Source organism: Aegilops tauschii, chromosome 5 (assembly GCF_002575655.3).
Source record: "Aegilops tauschii subsp. strangulata cultivar AL8/78 chromosome 5, Aet v6.0, whole genome shotgun sequence".
In the NCBI taxonomy this organism is placed as follows: Eukaryota; Viridiplantae; Streptophyta; class Magnoliopsida; order Poales; family Poaceae; genus Aegilops; species Aegilops tauschii.
The window spans coordinates 330,024,175-330,039,982 of record NC_053039.3 but is presented as its reverse complement, the minus strand read 5'-3'; positions in this window follow the sequence as shown (position 1 = coordinate 330,039,982).

Here is a 15,808-nt window from a genome sequence, read left to right as displayed (position 1 = left end):
AATGAGAGGGAGTAAAAGGACTTTCCCAAACTTTCACCTTGCATTCGTGATCTCTGTGAATTCAAATTATTTTCAAATACAAAACCCTAGATAGAAGATGACATGACTTCTTCCCTTTAATTAAATGAAAAGGGTTTTCGAAAATATTTGAATTTCATTTGGAAATATTTTTCCAACTCAGAAACTTTATGCAACTCAATGATTTTCACGAGAGAAGATAAAATGACTTCTTCAAATTATATGAAATATGAGTTGGAAGTTTCAAAGAAACCAAATTTAACGCCCCTTTGAAATCATTTTCAATTTGGAGTTATTTTGGTTTTTATTCAAATTATTTTTCTCCAAAAATAAAATATATGGAAATTGGGGTTAAATGATTCCCTACAATAGAAAATCGGAGAAAAATACATTTGAAATTATTTTGGTATTTTTAAAATGATTTTTATTGGATTTTATTAGAGCAGTAGCACTGTATGATTTATTTGAATTTTTGTAGATTTTATTTGATGTTATAAAAATGTTCACGCTGTAGGAAATCTTTTTCTGAAAATTTCAATATATTATATGCCTATAGTATATTTTATTTTATATGGTTTTACTCTTGTTTTTGTTGTCTAAAAAAATGTTTTATATAAAAAAAGACTTCGGACCGACTGGGCCGAAGCCCAGCCGGCCAAGCTAGCCGCCAGGCCAGGCCAGCCGCGCCGCGGACCGCGCCCGCACCGGCCGAACCGCCACGCCGCTGAGGCCGACAGGTGGAGCCCACCTGTCGAGGCCGTCTTCCCCACGCCCGACCAGCGTCCGACTCTGGCACGCCCTCACCGGACGCCGCTGTGACCGCCCCGGTCTCCTCCTCGCTCTGCCCCTCACCCACGCAACACCCGCCCCCTCCCCTCCTTTAAAAGCCGCACCCCGGCCCCTCTCTCTTCTCTTCCCCCAACCCACAGCAGCAGCAGCCGAGGAGCCGCCGCCGCTACACGCTCCGCCCGCCACCACAGCTAGCGCCACTGCCGCTCCCTACCGTCACCTCAAAGCCGCAGCCGTCGCCGCGCCTCGCCACCGCGCCGCCCTCGCCACCCCGAAGCCGCCGGAGCCACCGTCTGCCGATGCTGCCCTTGCCGTCGATCTCCGCCGCCGCCGCCGGTAACCGACGGCGCTCCGACCGTCTGATCTGGATCGGACGATCCAAATCGCGTCTTTGTTTTTTTCCAAAACGTTCTTTTTGTGAGCGTTCACTAGTTCGATCTTTACAGTGAACATATTCATTAGATCAGGTACTGTGGCGAACGTTCGTTCGATAGGATTTTTCTTTTTTCTTTTCAGTTTCTGCCAGGGACCCGTTTGTGAATAATTTATTTGCAGATTAGTCCCTGTTCTTCAAACGGTCACTACTTTTTGCTCGTTACTCAGAATTAGATGAAACCAACGCCCACTTGTTTGTTATGATCCCCTCTATCTAGATAAACAACTTAAACATGTTTTTAAAGGTTCTAAAATTTTAATTCAAACAGATTTGTATTTGAACTTCGTTTGATCGTAACTTGAGTTTTATAACTCCGTCTGAGTTGATTCTTTTTTGCAAATCGAAGCTCTTGACCTAAACTTTCTGATAAGGCCAAATTCACATAATTTTGGTACTGTTAGAAATTGTTTTCTGTTGCAAGAGTTATTTGCTTGGTTTTGATGTTTTCCGAATTGTCTTCTTCGTTCTTTCCGATCTTTTGAGTGATTGCTTATTTGTGGTTAGTATTGCTTGCTCACGATAGATTGGCCGGAGTGTGACGAGTAGAACTATCAGGAGTTATGAGTGCGAATCATCTTCATCAACAGTACAGGAAAGTTCACACTTTGATCATACTTTTCATTACTCAGTTTTTATGCATTAGTTTCAACCCTCAAACATTGCATGGTTAGGAACTGATAACATGTGGGTATTGGGAAGTAGTTGATGAGGTAGGAACCTATTGTCCTGCATTCAAACCTGGGATTTACTTCTACGTTATGCTTATATTGCCATGGTATGCTCGTAGACGTGAATTGGGTTTGAGAGTATCCATGACAGATGTGAGATTGTTAATTAATGGTTAACTTAAGGTGGCTACTTTAATACACATCTGGGTGGAATGGTAGGGGCACCCTAGAGCACCCAGTGGACTTGCCCGGGCACCTGGAGAATCCAGTGTTGTCCTTGGATATCCCGAAGGACCCGTGTGATCATCCTATGGTTCGCCACCCAGGCTCAAAGGGATCATAAGATTATTCATGCTAGAAACTTCTGTGTGCAGCCACAAGCTATTATGGGCTCTAGCATAGTTGAGTATGTTGCATGACCTCTTCCAGTGGTAGGCTAGCAGATGTAGGGGATGTAGGTTGGTACTGTCTACCCGGGGTTAGAGTTAATGCTTCTGAAAGACTGTGTCTCGGTCATCCGTTTCTCAAACACCATGAAGTGCGAGAAATCCAACGGAGGAGGTCGAGTCTTGTGGGGAAAAGTGTGCAAACCTCTGCAGAGTGTACAAACTAATCATGATTAGCCGTGTCCCCGGTTATGGACATCTTGAGTCTCTGGTACTTGGATTATCATGTTGATCTCAACACTCTATTTAATGAATTTGATTGGGTTAATGATTATTATTTGGGGATTGAGTTGGAGGAACCTTCTCAATGTTTTCAACAAACTTTGTAGTTAAATAAAATGTATTCCTTTGATGTAGGGAAAAATTAGCTTTTCGCAAAAACATTATAACCATAGAGCCTCCACCAGCCATATATGCATGTAGTGATAGCCATTATTCAGCATTGCTCTACAGTGTGAATTTGCCAGTACATTCAATGTACTGGCCCTTTATAGCTGCAACGTCTCATGTTGCAGGAATCTTACGACGAGTAAGTGATACATTAGGGTTATGATTTCTACACTCAACTTTGCCGTTGGTGTTGATGGGAATCCACAACCTTGTTGTTACTTCCGCTGTTTGGATTGAGGTAATAGTACTTATGTTATTTATACATGTGATTTACCTCTGTTATAAATCCTCGAGTACTGTGTGTGTCAGCATACCGATCCAGGGATGACACTTAAGCACAAATACTTGACCGTCTGAGGTTGGGTCGCTACAAGATGGTATCAGAGCACATGTTGACTGTAGGACGTGACCCCTAGAGACTGGCAAGCCCATAGGAAAGATTTTCTCTACAACTTTCTCTTCAAAAAGATCTTTTACCTCTCTTCTTTTCTGAGCTTATCAAAATATTCCCTTTTAGTTAGACTATAAACCTTTCCCTTTTTGACCACGCGAAGATCCGACTTATGAGACCACTCCAAGAAGTACAAGATATCAGACAACTAAGACCACTTCGAAATGAAGAAGATTTTACCATGTAATTGGAAAACTACAACGGTTGAAGACTCTGAAGACTAGGAGAAATTAAGGCTCTGAAGAATTTTCGGATTTGTATGACCTAGAAAGGCTACCCTTATGGAACTTGGCAGACTATGGAAGCTGACAATACCCAAGATCAAGTTGTATGAGAGAAAGACCGGAACATGGAGCATTAGAACTCAAAGTTTTGTCAAGAAAACCCTAAGGCAGGACATATCAATTATGGAATGAAAGCTCATGGCAGTAACATGGGCATAGACACGGCTAACCATGGTGTTATCGCCCGCTTATGCTATTGTCATTGTGCGGAATTAAGTATGCATATGCATGGAAGGATTGGATGGTAGAAGGCTGATGAAGCATCTGTCAGCAAAGGATGCAGCTTTAACCTTAGCTGGTGCATCGCCAGGATCTGGAGTATTACATGAAGAATTATAGGTGGACCCTTAGGAAGTTATATTTGACAAGGAGGCAATTCGTGAAGAACTCGGGAACCAGAAGCTAAAAGTAGCCAAGCTGGAGGAGCAAAACCTCGTGATACAGGGGATTCATCAGGAACTGAAGGACAGTAGTACCATGGCTCATGCCAAGGATGTTGAAGCGCCGAAGTTTGGAACGCAACTCCAGAAATACTAAAGGATGTCACGAGAGACTTCGCGTCAACAAAGATGATCTGGCAAAAGAACTTGAGAAGGTCAAGCATGATCGGAAGAAGCCATCAGAGACATGAAGAAGACTTGAAGAGTTTGCCGACGTTGAAGATTTGTTGACCTTTAGAAGCCCAAACCCCTATTATATACCTGCGTTAGATGCGGCGATTGTGAGCTGTCACTTGTTTGATGTTTTTCTGACAGCCACAAATAAAATCTGTCTTTTCAAAACTTTCGTTTGTATTGTGTGCATCCCTCTCTATCTCTCTTATCCCACCCCAAACCCATGGACCCAATAGAGGATGAATGGAGATGAGCTTATATTTTCTGGACTAATGACTCAATTGGGGACAGACCGATGGATTCATAACATGGAAGATCATATGGAGAATAAAACTATAGCCGGAAAGGATATGGCCCAGCATGCTCTTCAGTGCTTTGAAAGAGGTGCTACTACTTGGTGGAGAATCTACCAAACCATCAATGGATGGCAAGGAGTAACCACTTGGAAAGAATTTAAGTTGACTTTGCCAAAGTCTTGGTTTGTGAAGCCTTATGGAAGTGATATGAAGAAACCTTGTGCATGCAAGCTCTGTGGAGAAATAGGACACAACCATAAGGAACACAAGGATGAATGCCCTAATTGTGAAGGAAGTCACCCAGCCGAAGAATGCCCAACTAGGCAGATCACTTGTTTCTTGTGTGAAGGGACTACCCACAACCCTGCTCAGTGTCACCTTTACCCCATGGTACAAAGAACCATCCAGCAGAAGAAAGAAGTAAAGAAAGGAGCCCTTATGGAAGTTTTAGAAGAACCTGTGATGAAGGAAGAGGTGGAGGACACACCCAAAGAAGACCCAATTAATCCCTGCACCAAGTCATGCTATTCATGTGGAGAAGAAGGACACATCTCCCAGAATTGTCTGAAGGGGGATCTAGTAGAATTCCCGACAGAGGAGTAGAGCAAGACCCACAGGAAAGAAGCCCTGATTGGAATGGAAAAGTCCAGGAATAGAAATAGATAGGATTCCAGGAAGGACCTGAGCCATATCACCTGTTTCAGGTGCAAGGAGTCAGGGCACTACTTCAGCAGTTGCCCAAAAAGGAAGCCGAGGACCCAAGGAGGCTATGTAGTCATAAGGAAACCACGAGACTTGTCGGAAGTAATATGCTTTCGTTGAAATGAAGCAGGGCACTTTGCTAGAGATTGTCCCAAGGAGAAGGGGACTTGTGATAATAAGTTGTGTCTGTGAGAAGTATAGTAGTAGTAGTGAGAACATTTTCCTTTAGATTGAGGCAATGAGTTGAGGCATGTAATGGAAAGCAAGAGATTCTAATCATTGAAGAATCAATAAAGTTAGCATCGATGGTACTGATATGGATTTTATGAGTTGTTACTCTATGAAGAAATATTTTGACCATTTTCGAGGATATGAGAAATATGGTCTATGGAAGAATTGGAGCAGTTTAAGGGTGGTAGTACCCTGTGAAGACCCTTGACCCCTGGAAAAGATAATGAGATTCCACGGAGTGGACTTCGGACTAAATAAGTACGAGTTTTATGTCGATATGTGGGATACCCTAAGATTATGAAGAGATGGAGTACTATTGGACATGAAGGAGATATAATGTTGGTAATATGGAGCAATTCTAACTCCAGGACGAGTCTGATTAATCATGTCTTAGTTTGGTACCAATAGAAGGAAGGGAGACAGTACAATTGGACGGAATTAAGAATGCTAGGAAGCTAGATGTTTGAATAATGATCAGTTGCCTCGATGTTGAGTTCAAGGTTTGCAAGTGATGAGATGGGCCATAATCCACAGGCTCCAGGACCTACCAAGAAGCAAGCACACTCTTGCTAAAGGAAAAAACCCTAGAAGAAGTGACGACTTTATCGACATACGATTTTATAGGTGTAACGCAAAACCTGAGAGTGGTGAAGGAACGATAGATGTTTGTTTGGCTTGCAGAATCAATGGATTTATTCAAACCCAGTTCATGGACAAGAGAAATTCTGCAATGCTTGTGAGGATGACCGAGTGTTAGAATACGAGATTCGCTAAACCATATACAAGGTAATGATTTGGGTGCAGGATGGATTGATCACCATACCGACTTACTCTTATTATTCGCCTTGCTATGTGGGATGGTAAATCTGAGTGACTTACCTATAGTTGAGAGACGGCGATACTAAACCTTGTTTAAACCTTAGAATGGTATAAGTATTTCCCCTTGTACAAGGCAGTTGTTGCCAACCATAGGTCATACGGTTAGAATGAAGCCCAGACCCATTTCCTGCAGGAGAAACCATAAATTGTTGACCACCATGAGATATCGATAGTTGTTTAGTATTGGTGCCAGACCCATCAGCTAAGAAGACCACGTCACAGCAAAACTGTACCCGGATGAAAGGACAGGAGTATTGAGGAAAAGGTTATGCCACTACCGGAAGAGCCCAGAGAAGGAATTTTCCCGAGATCTGAGAAGACCGACATTGTCAAGAATAAGGATGGATTATATGAGTATTGATGGGACCGTAACGATGTTTCTAAGGGTGGTAGCACCCCAGACCCCCTGTGATGAACGATGGATTTTGAGAAGACCCCCAAACCTAACCTATTTCTTGCTAGCCTCTCCGAATCTCGAGGACGAGATTCATTTTAAGGGTGGTAGGTTTGTGACATCCCAAAATTCTAAATTTTGGAATGTTATATTAAATAGATAGTTATGATTGATTGTTTGATTGCTTGTGTGAAATTGAGTGAAATTCGAAACTTTTTGAAAGTTAAATGAGAGGGAGTAAAAGGACTTTCCCAAACTTTCACCTTGCATTCGTGATCTCCATGAATTCAAATTCTTTTCAAATACAAAACCTTAGAGAGAAGATGACATGACTTCTTCCATTTAATTAAATGAAAAGGGTTTTCAAAAATATTTGAATTTCATTTGGAAATATTTTTCCAACTCAGTCACTTTATGCAACTCAATGATTTTCACGAGAGAAGATAAAATGACTTCTTCAAATTATATGAAATATGAGTTGGAAGTTTCAAAAAAACCAAATTTAACGCCCCTTTGAAATCATTTTCAATTTGGAGTTATTTTGGTTTTTATTCAAATTATTTCTCTCCAAAAATAAAATATGTGGAAATTAGCGTAAAATGATTTCCTACAATAGAAAATTGGAGCAAAATAAATTTGAAATTATTTTGGTATTTTTAAAATGATTTTTATTGGATTTTATTAGAGCAGTAGCACTGTTTGATTTATTTGAATTTTTGTAGATTTTATTTGATGTTATAAAAATGTTCACGATGTAGGAAATCTTTTTTTGAAAATTTCGATATATTATATGCCTATAGTATATTTTATTTTATATGGTTTTACTCTTGTTTTTGTTGTCTAAAAAATGTTTTATAAAAAAAAAGACTTCAGACCGACTGGGCCGAAGCCCAGCCGGCCCAGCTAGCCGCCAGGCCAGCCCAGCTGCGCCGCGGACCGCGCCCGCACCACCCGAACCGCCACGCCGCTGAGGCCGACAGGTGGAGCCTACCTGTCGGGGCCGTCTTCCCCACGCCCGACCGGAGTCCGACTCCGGCACGCCCTCACCGGACGCCGTCGTGACCGCCCCGGTCTCCTCCTCGCTCCGCCCCTCGCCCACGCAACACCCGCCCCCTTCCCTCCTTTAAAATGCGCACCCCGGCCCCTCTCTCTCCTTTTCCCCCAACCCGCAGCAGCAGGAACCGAGGAGCCGCCGCCGCCGGACTTCATCGCCGCCGCTACACGCTCCGCCCGCCACCGCAGCTAGCGCCGCTGTCACTCCCTGCCATCGCCCTGAAGCCGCAGCCGTCATCGCGCCATGCCACCGCGCCGCCCTCGCCACACCGTAGTCGCTAGAGCCGCCCTCCGCCGACGCCGCCCTCGCCGTCGATCTCCGCCGCCGCCGCAGGTAACCGACGCCGCTCCGACCGTCCGATCTGGATCGGACGATCCAGATTGCGTCTTTGTTTTTTTCAAAACGTTCTTTTTGTGAGCGTTCACTAGTTCGATCTTTACAGCGAACATATTCATTACATTAGGTACTGTGGAGAACGTTCGTTCGATAGGATTTTTCTTTTTTCTTTTTAGTTTCTGCCAGGGACCTGTTTGTGAATAATGTATTCACAGATTAGTCCCTGTTCCTCAAACGGTCACTACTTTTTGCTCGTTACTCGGAATTAGATGAAACCAACGCCCACTTCTTTGTTATGATCCCCTCTATCCAGATAAAGAACTTAAACATTTTTTTAAAGGTTCTTAAATTTTAATTCAAACAGATTTGTATTTGAACTTCATTTGATCGTAACTTGAGTTTTATAACTCCGTTTGAGTTGATTCTTTTTTGCAAATCGAAGCTCTTGACCTAAACTTTCTGATAAGGCCAAACTCACATAATTTTCGTACTGTTAGAAATTGTTTTCTGTTGCAAGAGTTATTTGCTTGGTTTTGATGTTTTTCGAATTGTTTTCTTCGTTCTTTCCGATCTTTTGAGTGATTGCTTATGTGTGTGATTACTATTGCTTGCTCACGATAGATTGACCGGAGTGTGACGAGTAGAACTATCAGGAGTTATGAGTGTGAATCATCTTCATCAACAGTACAGGCAAGTTCACACTTTGATCATACTTTTCATTACTCAGTTTTTATGCATTAGTTTCAACCCTCAAACATTGCATGGTTAGGAACTGATAACATGTGGGTATTGGGAAGTAGGTGATGAGGTAGGAACCTATTGTCCTGCATTCAAACCTGGGATTTACTTCTACGTTATGCTTATATTGCCATGATATGCTCGTAGACGTGGATTAGGTTTGAGAGTATCCATGACCAATGTGAGATTGTTAATTAATGGTTAACTTAAGGTGGCTACTTTAATACACATCTGGGTGGAATGGTAGGGGCACCCTAGAGCACCCAGTGGACTTGCCCGGGCACCTGGAGAATCCAGTGTTGTCCTAGGATATCCCGGAGGACCCGTGTGATCATCCTATGGTTCGCCACCCAGGCTCAAAGGGATCATAAGATTATTCATGCTAGAAACTTCCGTGGGTAGCCACAAGCTATTATGGGCTCTAGCATAGTTGAGTATGTTGCATGACCTCTTCCAGTGGTAGGCTAGCAGATGTAGGGGATGTAGGTTGGTACTGTCTACCCGGGGTTAGAGTTAATGCTTCTGAAAGACTGTGTCTCGGTCATCCGTTTCTCAAACACCATGAAGTGCGAGAAATCCAACGGAGGAGATCGAGTCTTGTGGGGAAAAGTGCGCAAACCTCTGCAGAGTGTACAAACTAATCATGATTAGCCGTGTCCCCGGTTATGGACATCTTGAGTCTCTGGTACTTGGATTATCATGTTGATCTCAACACTCTATTTAGTGAATTTGATTGGGTTAATGATTATTTTGGGATTGAGTTGGAGGAACCTTCTCAATGTTTTCAACAAACTTTGTAGTTCAATAAAATATATTCATTTGATGTAGGAAAAAATTGGCTTTTCGCAAAAACATTATAACCATAGAGCCTCCACCAGCCATAGATGCATGTAGTGATAGCCATTATTCAGCATTGCTCTACAGTGTGAATTTGCCAGTACATTCAATGTACTGACCTTTGTGGCTGCAACGTCTCATGTTGCAGGAATCTTACGACGAGTAAGTGATACGTTAGGGTTATGATTTCTACACTCAACTTTGCCGTTGGTGTTGATGGGAATCCACAACCTTGTTGTTACTTCCGCTGTTTGGATTGAGGTAATAATACTTATGTTATTTATACATGTGATTTACCTCTGTTATAAATCCTCGAGTACTGTGTGTGTTAGCATACCGATCCAAGGATGACACTTAAGCACAGAGACTTGACCGTTTGAGGTTGGGTCGCTACACATGGGGTTTTCATCCTATGCTTGAGTTTATCCCTCTACATCATGTCATCTTACTTAAGACGTTACTCTGTTCTTATGAACTTAATACTCTAGATTCATGCTGGATAGCGGTCGATGTGTGGAGTAATAGTAGTAGATGCAGAATCATTTCGGTCTACTTGACACGGACGTGATGCCCATATTCATAATCATTGCCTTGGATATCGTCATAACTTTGCGCTTTTCTATCAATTGCTCGACAGTAATTTGTTCACCCACCGTATGTTTTCTTTTCAAGAGAGAAGCCTCTAGTGAAACCTATGGCCTCGGGTCTATTTACCATCATATATTTTCGGATCGATAAACCAAAAAACCAAAAAATACATCGCTGCACTTTATTTAATTTTACTTTGTTTTACATTTTAGCAATCTTTTATATCTATCTCTATCAGAACTCATCCTTGCAATTGACCGTGAAGGGATTGACAACCCGTTTATCGCGTTGTGTGCAAGTGTTTGATTGTTTGGGCAGGTGCATAGATTGGGGACTTGTTCGTACCTCCTACTGGATTGATATCTTGGTTCTCTAACTGAGGGAAATACTTATCTCTACCTTGCTGCATCACCCTTTCCTCTTCATGGTAAAAACCAACGCAAGCTCAAGAAGTAGCATGTGTCCGTTGAGCTTCGTCAAAGAATGCAGCAACGTGAAGGGCCTGCCCTCCGTTGTTCGGTGCAACGTGTGCGGGCTATACAATAATGTGATCATCAAGTTGTAACATTGAATGAATCAATGAATTGACCACCAGTAGAGCAATGAGAAGCGAAACCTATGATCTCCATGGTTGACGCTCATGTGGCCACCTTCTTGCGACCCGTGCGATCGCACCGCAATACTTCACAGCAGAGTTTGAGATGTTGTACCACCGATGAGCTAACGACTTCACATTATGATCATGGATCACATGTAAGTTGTAGGGCGCGAAGTGCTTTTGATCATGAAACCATGAGTGCACATTTTGCCAAAATATCACACCCCTTGCTTCGTGCCTAAAAAGTGTGCACTTCTGACCAACCAGGCTTCACACAACAATTCATCCTCACTAGTAGAGAAACGACCTTACGTTCACCTCATTAGTCCCGGTTCGATTATGACCCGGTACTAATGTGGCCATTAGTCCCGGTTCCAACGGCTAGGGCACGGGCATCATTAGTCCCGGTTCATGGCGTACCTCTAGTCCCGGTTTGTGTCACAAACTGGGACTAAAGGGGTGGTGGTAGGCTGGGCCCCCGCGCGCACCTTTAGTACCGGTTTGTGGCACAAACCGGGACTAGCGGAACACGTTTATTCCCGGTTTGGGTCACCAACCGGGACTAAAGATGCTCCTATATAAACCCTTCATCCAGCCCGAGCCCATTTTCCCCTTTCCTCTCCTCTCTATTGTTCCCCTCTTGCTCGAGCTCATCCTTCATTTTTCCAAAATTTGTCAAGATTTGAAGGCACCCCACCCATCTAAGTTTTCACAAAGGTTAGCAACTTTTTCCTTTCATCTCTCATTGCTAGATTAGCTCTTGCAATGCTTTATAAGTACAGTGATTTGTGGGTTTTAGTTTGGGAGTAATTATATGTGGGAGTTTATTTGATTTATATGCAATTTGAGCTCAAATTAACTTCTTAGTTTGCATATGTAGGTGTGGTTGACTTAGTGCCTTCCCATCCCCATCCTAACCACGTCGATCGCCCGCACCATCCCGTTGCCGGCACCACCTTGGTGAGCCTCTTGTTCTTATCCTTTTTATTAATAAAATCATGTTTGTATGATTTGGATAGTTACTTGTATAATTTTCTTACCTTTATGGTTGTTTGTTATACAATATAGTGGCATGGTTTTGATATCCATCCCCATCGGCCCTCGTCCTGTTTATGTTTCGGATGTGGTATACTCTCTTTTATAACTATTTGTGGCATTTCGTGTTTATGACAATTATGCCCATCAAGTTGACATAGATATTTTTATCTAGGAGGTATGTGAACCGGAAATTGCAACCGACCCTCTTGTCGAGAAGTTAAATTTAGTTGAAAAAGGAAACAAGTATTTTAAAGAAAAATTGAAAAGAATTGAAGAAGAGAAGATGAAACTGGAGTTGTTTGTTGCTGATGTCCTTGATGATCACAAGATCAAGATGGATGCAATGCGCTTGAAGATTAGAAAGATTAGAAAATATGTCGTTAATAAAGAGGCTTGGTATCGCTATGTTGTTGGACCAATTGTTACCTTTGTTGCGATCTTGATCACATTTGTTGTTGCATTTAAATGCTTTAGCTAGAGAATTTGTATGTTGTTTTATGATAATAAGTGTGTATTAAGTTTATGTATGAACTTGTATTAATTTGGTCATTTCGGTGTTGTGTAATGAAGATGAGCCGGCAATGGATGTACGATGACCGATGCTCTCCCCAGTACATTAATGGCATGCATATTTTCTACTTGCAGCATGATAGGTCTCCAACGTATCTATAATTTTTGATTGTTCCATGTTGTTATATTATCATTCTTGGATATTTTACAATCATTTTATAGCAACTTTATATCATTTTTTGGGACTAATCTATTGACATAGTGCCCAGTGCCAGTTGCTCTTTTTTGCTTGTTTTTTACTTCGCAGAAAATCAATACCAAACAGAGTCCAAACGCAGCAAAAAAAATTGGAGATTTTTTCTGGACCAGAAGACACCTGTTGAGCCAAATAAGTACCAGAGGGGGCTCCGAGGGGAGCACACCCCACCAGGGCGCGCCTGGGGGCCCAGGCGCGCCCAGGTGGGTTGTGCCCACATCGGCCGCCTCCCGCACCACATCTTTGCTCTATAAATACCCCGAAAATCCAAAAAACCTAGGGGAGTCGACGAAACACAATTCCAGCCGCCGCAAGTTCCAGAAACCACAGATCCAATCTAGACACCATCACGGAGGGGTTCATCATCCTCATTGGTGCCTCTCCGATGATGCGTGAGTAGTTCATTGTAGAACTTTGGGTCCGTAGTTAGTAGCTAGATGGCTTCCTCTCTCTCTTTTGATTCTCAATACAATGGTCTCTTGGAGATCTATTTGATGTAACACTTTTTGCGGTGTGTTTGTTGGGATCTAATGAACTTTGAGTTTATGATCAGATCTATGTTTTTATCCATGAAAGTTATTTGAGTCTTTTGATCTCTTATATGCATGATTACTTATAGCCTCGTATTTCTTCTTCGAATCTTTGGTTTAGTTAGGCCGACTAGATCGATTTTTCTTGCCATGGGAAGAGGTGCTTTGTGATGGGTTCGATTTTACGGTGCTCAATCCCAGTGACAGAAGGGGAACTGACACGTATGTATCGTTGCTATCAAGGATAACAAGATGGGGTATATTCCTACATGAATAGATCTTGTCTATATCATGTCATTGTTCTTATTGCATACTCCATTTCTCCATGAACTTAATACACTAGATGCATGCTGGATAGCGGTCGATGTGTGGAGTAATAGTAGTAGATGCAGGCAGGAGTCAGTCTACTAATCTTGGACGTGATGCCTATATAATGATCATTACCAGGATATCGTCATAATTATTTGAAGTTCTATCAATTGCCCAATAGTAATTTGTTTACCCACCATATGCTATTTTCTTGAGAGAACCCACCAGTGAAATCTACGGCCCCCGGGTCTGTTTTCTCATCATATATTTTCAGATCTACATTGCTATTTGCCTTTTCTTTTATTTGCATCATTTATCTTCAGATCTATTAATCCAAAAACCCAAAAATACCTTGTTGCACTTTTTTTTATTTTTTTTATTTCACATTTCCGCAAGATCTATTTATCCAATCTACTTCAATTTTATCTATCTTTTTACCCGGGAGGGATTGACAACCCCTCTTATAAATCGGGTTGCAAGTATTTGTTCTTTGTGTGCAGGTGCCGTTTACATAGTGTTGCGTAGTTCTCTTACTGGTTCGATAACCTTGGTCTCATCACTGAGGGAAATACCTACCGTAGTTGTGCTGCATCATCCCTTTATCTTTGGGGAAATACCGACATAGTTCAAGTCGCATCAAAAGGAATTTCTGGCGCTGTTGCCGGGGAGACATCATCAACATCTATCAGGTTCCTAATCACAAATCTCATCTCCTTGTAATTTACATTATTTGCCATTTTCCTCTCGTTTTCATCTCCCCCACTTCACAAAAATTTGTCGTTTTATTGGCTCTCTTTTTCATTCGCCGTTTTCTCGTCAGATCTGTTTTTTGAGTGCAATCTTGTTGCGTAGTCATGATGACTCAAGAGAACACCAAGTTGTGTGATTTCTCCAATACTGAAAGCAGTGATTTTAGTAGCACTCCGATCGCTCCTCCCGCCTCTAGTGCGGAATCTTGTGATATTAATGCCGCTCTGTTGATCTTGTTATGAAAGATCAATTTTCCGGTACTCCTAATGAGGATGTTGCGTCCCATTCGTGGAATTATGCGATATGCAAAAGAAAAAAGATGTGGACAATGATATTGTGAAGTTGAAATTATTCCCGTTTTCTTTGCGAGATCGTGCAAAAATTTGGGTTTCTTCTTTGCCTCGCAATAGTATCGATTCTTGGGATAAGTGCAAAGATGCTTTTATTACTACGTATTTTCCACCCATGAAAATTATTTCCCTTAGGACACGAATCATGAATTTTAAGCAACTTTAGCATGAACATGTTGCGCAATCTTGGGAAAGAATGAAATTAATGCTACTCATGGTTTAAATCTTTGGATGATCATACAAATTTTTTATGCGGGACTGAATTTTGTTTCTAGAAATCTTTTAGATTCCGCCGCAGGTGGTACTTTTATGGAAATTACTTTGGGTGAGGCTACTAAATTGCTTGATAATATTATGGCAAATTATTCACGATGGCATATTGAAAGAGCACCTACTAGTTAGAAAGTTAATTCAGTTGAAGAAATCTCTACTTTGAGTAAAAAGTTGAAGAAATCTCTACTTTGAGTGAAAAAGTTGATGCTCTTATGAAATTGGTTGCTGATAAAAGTGCTTCTATTGATCTTAATGATGTGCCTTTGTCTACTTTGATTGAGCAAAATAGTGATCCCGTAGATGTTAATTTTGTCTCGCAAAACAATTTAAATAACAATGCTTATAGAGGTAATTTTAATCCTAGGCCTTTTCCTAGTAATTCCTCTAATAATTATGGTAATTCTTCTTATAATAATAGGAACACCTCTGATATTGAGAATAATATTAAATAATTTATCAATGCTCAAAAAATTTCAACAATACGATAGAAGAAAAGTTGAATAAGATTGATGATATGTCTAGAAGAATTGATAGAATTTCTCATGATGTAGAAAATCTCAAGATGAAAGTTTTTGTGCCTAAGGTTGAAGAATCAATTAAAGCTTTATATATTTCTATGTATGAAAGTAAGAAAAGAACCCTATCCTTAGAGCTAAAAGAGAATTTTTAGAAAAAGCGTTTTCTAGTGATTGCTTTCATAAAAGTGATGAAGATCTTAAAGTGATTGGTATTTATTATATTGATTCCTTGTTTAGTAAAATTAAGATTGATCATAAAGGGACTAAAGGAGAGTCAACTTTAGCTAGAAGGCATCCCGAGAATTTGGAGGGTGAGAATCTTGTTGAAAATTTGATAAAAGTGGGTTTGGAGAGGTGAGGGAGTCCTGGACTAAGGGGTCCTCGGGCGTCCGGCCTGTTATCCATTGGGCCGGACTGATGGGCTGTGAAGACATGAAGGCCAAAGACTGTACCCGTGTCCGGATTGGACTCTCCTTGGCGTGGAAGGCAAGCTAGGCGACCAACTATGAAGATTCCTTCTTATGT